At 49.8% G+C, this 6,000-nt stretch overlaps 1 protein-coding gene across 2 annotated transcripts in view; it reads right to left on the reverse strand.

The window, feature by feature from the left end:
- The window catches only part of LOC143768057 (uncharacterized), a 40,803-nt gene extending 35,049 nt beyond the window's left edge, over window positions 1–5,754 (reverse strand). The window contains exon 1 of one of the 2 annotated variants that reach the window (XM_077256727.1): window positions 5,387–5,720. The gene's annotated coding sequence lies outside the window, so the exon portion shown is untranslated. Of the gene's footprint in view, window positions 1–5,386 lie in introns of both variants that reach the window. The other variant, XM_077256728.1, reaches the window with a different exon arrangement.
- Window positions 5,755–6,000: the final 246 nt, after the last annotated feature.

A 6,000-nucleotide genomic window follows, 5' to 3' on the forward strand; every position in this document is an offset into this window, starting at 1 on the left:
TTGATTCCAGCCAATCTTGCGTTCAAAAAGTCAAATGGTGCTCCCTCCCTTCCAAGCCCCGACGTGCGCCCAAACAGTGGTTTACCCCCACATTTGGGGTACCAGCGTACTCAGGACAAACTGGGCAACAACTGTTGGGGTCCAATTTCTCCTGTTACCCTTGCAAAAATAAAAAATTACTTGCTAAAACATAATTTTTGAGGAAAGAACAACTATTTTTTATTTTCACGGCTCTGCGTTATAAACTTCTGTGAAGCACTTGGGGGTTGAAAGTGCTCACCACACATCTAGATAAGTTCCTTGGGGGTCTAGTTTCCAAAATGGGGTCACTTGTGGGGTGTTTCTACTGTTTAGGCACATCAGGGGCTCTGCAAATGCAACGTGATGCCCGCAGACCATTCCATCAAAGTCTGCATTTCAAATGTCACTACTTCCCTTCCAAGCCCTGACGTGTGCCCAAACAGTGGTTTACCCCCACATATGGGGTACCAGCACACTCACAACAAACTGGGCAACAAATATTGGGGCCCAATTTCTCCTGTTACCCTTGTGAAAATAAAAAATTGCTTGCTAAAACATCTTTTTTGAGGAAAGAAAAATGATTTTTTATTTTCACGGCTCTGCGTTGTAAACTTCTGTGAAGCACTTGGGGGTTGAACGTGCTCATCACACATCTAGATAAGTTCCTTGGGGGGTCTAGTTTCCAAAATGGGGTCACTTGTGGGGTGTTTCTACTGTTTAGGCACATCAGGGGCTCTGCAATTGCAATGTGACGCCCGCAGACCATTCCATCAAAGTCTGCATTTCAAATGTCACTACTTCCCTTCCGAGCCCTGACGTGTGCCCAAACAGTGGTTTACCCCCACATATGGGGTATCAGCGTACTCACAACAAACTGAGCAACAAATATTGGGGTCCAATTTCTCCTGTTACCCTTGTGAAAATAAAAAAATTGCTTGCTAAAACATCTTTTTTGAGGAAAGAAAAATGATTTTTTATTTTCACGGCTCTGCGTTGTAAACTTCTGTGAAGCACTTGGGGGTTGAACGTGCTCATCACACATCTAGATAAGTTCCTTGGGGGGTCTAGTTTCCAAAATGGGGTCACTTGTGGGGGGTTTCTACTGTTTAGGCATATCAGGGGCTCTGCAAACGTAACATGATGCCCGCAGACCATTCCATCAAAGTCTGCATTCCAAAACGTCACTACTTCCCTTCCGAGCCCCGGCATGTGCCCAAACAGTGGTTTACCCCCACATATGGGGTATCAGCGTACTCAGGAGAAACTGGACAACAACTTTTGGGGTCCAATTTCTCCTGTTACCCTTGGGAAAATAAAAAATTGTGGGCTAAAAAATCATTTTTAAGAAAAGAAAAATTATTTTTTATTTTCATGGCTCTGCGTTATAAACTTCTGTGAAGCAGCTGGGGGTTCAAAGTGCTCACCACACATCTAGATTAGTTCCTTGGGAGGTCTAGTTTCCAAAATGGGGTCACTTGTGCGGGAGCTCCAATGTTTAGGCACACAGGGGCTCTCTAAACGCGACATGGTGTCCGCTAATGATTGGAGCTAATTTTCCATTCAAAAAGCCAAATGGCGTGCCTTCCCTTCCGAGCCCTGCCGTGCGCCCAAACAGTGGTTTACCCCCACATATGGAGTATCATCGTACTCAGGACAAACTGGACAACAACACTTGGGGTCCAATTTCTCCTATTACCCTTGGGAAAATAAAAAATTCTGGGCTAAAAATCATTTTTGAGGAGAGAAAAATTATTTTTTATTTTCACGGCTCTGCGTTATAAACTTCTGTGAAGCACCTGGGGGTTATAAGTGCTCACTATGCATCTAGATAAGTTCCTTGGGGGGTCTAGTTTCCAAAATGGGGTCACTTGTAGGGGATCTCCAATGTTTAGGCACACAGGGGCTCTCCAAATGCGACATGGTGTCCGCTAACGATTGGAGCTAATTTTCCATTCAAAAAGTCAAATGGCACGCCTCCCCTTCCGAGCCTTGCCGTGCACCCAAACAGTGGTTTACCCCCACATATGAGGTATCGGCGTACTCAGGAGAAATTGCCCAACAAATTTTAGGATCCATTTTATCCTGTTGCCCATGTGAAAATGAAAGAATTGAGGCTAAAAGAAATTTTGTGTGAAAAAAAAGTACTTTTTCATTTTTGCGGATCAATTTGTGAAGCACCTGGGGGTTTAAAGTGCTCACTATGCATCTAGATAAGTTCCTTGGGGGGTCTAGTTTCCAAAATGGGGTCACTTGTGGGGGAGCTCCAATGTTTAGGCACACGGGGGCTCTCCAAACGCGACACGGTGTCCGCTAAAGATTGGAGCCAATTTTTCATTGAAAAAGTCAAATGGCGCTCCTTCCCTTCCGAGCCCTGCCGTGTGCCCAAACAGTGGTTTACCCCCACATATGAGGTATCAGCATACTCAGGACAAATTGGACAACAACGTCCGTGGTCCAGTTTCTCCTTTTACCCTTGGGAAAATAAAAAAAATTGTTGCTAAAAGATCATTTTTGTGACTAAAAAGTTAAATGTTCATTTTTTACTTCCATGTTGCTTCTGCTTCTGTGAAACACCTGAAGGGTTAATAAACTTCTTGAATGTGGTTTTGAGCACCTTGAGGGGTGCAGTTTTTAGAATGGTGTCACTTTTGGGTATTTTCAGCCATATAGAACCCTCAAAATGACTTCAAATGTGAGGTGGTCCCTAAAAAAAATGGTTTTGTAAATTTTGTTGTAAAAATGAGAAATCACTGGTCAAATTTTAACCCTTATAACTTCCTAGCAAAAAAAAAAATTGTTTCCAAAATTGTGCTGATGTAAAGAAGACATGTGGGAAACGTTATTTATTAACTATCTTGTGTCACATAACTCTCTGGTTTAACAGAATAAAAATTTGAAAATGTGAAAATTGCGAAATTTTCAAAATTTTCGCCAAATTTCCATTTTTTTCACAAATAAACTCAGAAATTATCAACCTAAATTTACCACTATCATGAAGCCCAATATGTCACGAAAAAACAATCTCAGAATCGCTAGGATCCGTTGAAGCGTTCCTGAGTTATTACCTCATAAAGGGACACTGGTCAGAATTGCAAAACACGGCAAGGTCATTAAGGCCAAAATAGGCTGGGTCATGAAGGGGTTAATAACGAGTGTCCCACGACGATCTCCCCTATAGAACAGTGACATCGGGTGATGTCACCGCTCTATAGTCCTCCAGTGATACACTGACAGGAGACAATGATCCGATGGGCGTTGAGGTCCGGTCCGGGGCCTCCCATCTTCTTACAATCACATCCTCTTCTTGTCTTCACGCCATAGCTCCGGCGCAGGCGTACTTTGTCTGCCCTGTTTAGGGCAGAGCAAAGTACTGCAGTGAGCAGGCGCCGGGAAAGGTCAGAGAGGCCCGGCGCCTGCGCACTGCAGTACTTTGCTCTGCCCTCAACAGGGCAGACAAAGTACGCCTGCGCCGGAGCTACGGCGTGAAGACAAGAAGAGGACATCATTCAATGAAGATGGGAGGCCCCGGACCGGACCACAGCGGGGAATGCCCCTGGGTGAGTATATTATAACCTCTTTTTTTCATCTTTCAGAATACATCGGGGGCTTATCTACAGCATTCGAGAATGCATAGAGAATAATGGAGCCTCCAGCACCGACCTCCACCCGCAGAGCCGCACTCCACATAGAGAATAATGGAGCCTCCAGCACCGACCTCCACCCGCAGAGCCGCACTCCACATAGAGAATAATGGAGCCTCCAGCACCGACCTCCACCCGCAGAGCCGCACTCCACATAGAGAATAATGGAGCCTCCAGCACCGACCTCCACCCGCAGAGCCGCACTCCACATAGAGAATAATGGAGCCTCCAGCACCGACCTCCACCCGCAGAGCCGCACTCCACATAGAGAATAATGGAGCCTCCAGCACCGACCTCCACCCGCAGAGCCGCACTGCACATAGAGAATAATGGAGCTTCCAGCACCGACCTCCACCCGCAGAGCCGCACTCCACATAGAGAATAATGGAGCCTCCAGCACCGACCTCCACCCGCAGAGCCGCACTCCACATAGAGAATAATGGAGCCTCCACCACCGACCTCCACCCTCAGAGCCGCACTCCACATAGAGAATAATGGAGCCTCCAGCACCGACCTCCACCCGCAGAGCCGCACTCCACATAGAGAATAATGGAGCCTCCAGCACCGACCTCCACCCGCAGAGCCGCACTCCACATAGAGAATAATGGAGCCTCCAGCACCGACCTCCACCCGCAGAGCCGCACTCCACATAGAGAATAATGGAGCCTCCAGCACCGACCTCCACCCGCAGAGCCGCACTCCACATAGAGAATAATGGAGCCTCCAGCACCGACCTCCACCCGCAGAGCCGCACTCCACATAGAGAATAATGGAGCCTCCAGCACCGACCTCCACCCGCAGAGCCGCACTGCACATAGAGAATAATGGAGCTTCCAGCACCGACCTCCACCCACAGAGCCGCACTCCACATAGAGAATAATGGGGCCTCCAGCACCGACCTCCACCCGCAGAGCCGCACTCCACATAGAGAATAATGGAGCCTCCACCACCGACCTCCACCCTCAGAGCCGCACTCCACATAGAGAATAATGGAGCCTCCAGCACTGACCTCCACCCTCAGAGCCGCACTCCACATAGAGAATAATGGGGCCTCCAGCACTGACCTCCACCCTCAGAGCCGCACTCCACATAGAGAATAATGGAGCCTCCAGCACTGACCTCCACCCGCAGAGCCGCACTCCACATAGAGAATAATGGAGCCTCCAGCACTGACCTCCACCCTCAGAGCCGCACTCCACATAGAGAATAATGGAGCCTCCAGCACTGACCTCCACCCTCAGAGCCGCACTCCACATAGAGAATAATGGGGCCTCCAGCACCGACCTCCACCCTCAGAGCCGCACTCCACATAGAAAATAATGGAGCCTCCAGCACCGACCTCCACCCGCAGAGCCGCACTCCACATAGAGAATAATGGAGCCTCCAGCACTGACCTCCACCCGCAGAGCCGCACTCCACATAGAGAATAATGGAGCCTCCAGCACCGACCTCCACCCGCAGAGCCGCACTCCACATAGAAAATAATGGAGCCTCCAGCACCGACCTCCACCCACAGAGCCGCACTCCACATAGAGAATAATGGAGCCTCCAGCACTGACCTCCACCCGCAGAGCCGCACTCCACATAGAAAATAATGGAGCCTCCCCCACCGACCTCCACCCGCAGAGCCGCACTCCACATAGAGAATAATGGAGCCTCCAGCACCGACCTCCACCCTCAGAGCCGCACTCCACATAGAGAATAATGGGGCCTCCAGCACTGACCTCCACCCTCAGAGCCGCACTCCACATAGAGAATAATGGAGCCTCCAGCACCGACCTCCACCCGCAGAGCCGCACTCCACATAGAGAATAATGGAGCCTCCAGCACCGACCTCCACCCGCAGAGCCGCTCTCCACATAGAGAATAATGGAGCCTCCAGCACCGACCTCCACCCGCAGAGCCGCTCTCCACATAGAGAATAATGGAGCCTCCGGCACAGACCTCCACCCGCAGAGCCGCACTCCTCATAGAGAATAATGGGGCCTCCAGCACCGACCTCCACCCGCAGAGCCGCTCTCCACATAGAGAATAATGGAGCCTCCGGCACAGACCTCCACCCGCAGAGCTGCACAGGACCTGTGATGAGGTCACAGGAGGGGAGGAGTCAGGGGTCACATGATCAGGGGCCTCAGTGTATGCAGGACTCTGCTGTGCTGGTTGTCATGATGCTGGATGAGTTGTACGGAGCAAAACCGTGTGTGTACGAGGTGTACTGAGTGGAGCAGCATGTGTACGAGGTGCATGGAGCGGGGAACCGCGTGTGTACGGAGCAGAGCCGAGTGTGTATGAGGTGTACGTAGCAGAGCAGTGTGCGTACGAGATATACAGAACGGAG

The sequence above is a fragment of the Ranitomeya variabilis genome, chromosome 4 (genome assembly GCF_051348905.1).
Source record: "Ranitomeya variabilis isolate aRanVar5 chromosome 4, aRanVar5.hap1, whole genome shotgun sequence".
NCBI classification, from domain to species: domain Eukaryota; kingdom Metazoa; phylum Chordata; class Amphibia; order Anura; family Dendrobatidae; genus Ranitomeya; species Ranitomeya variabilis.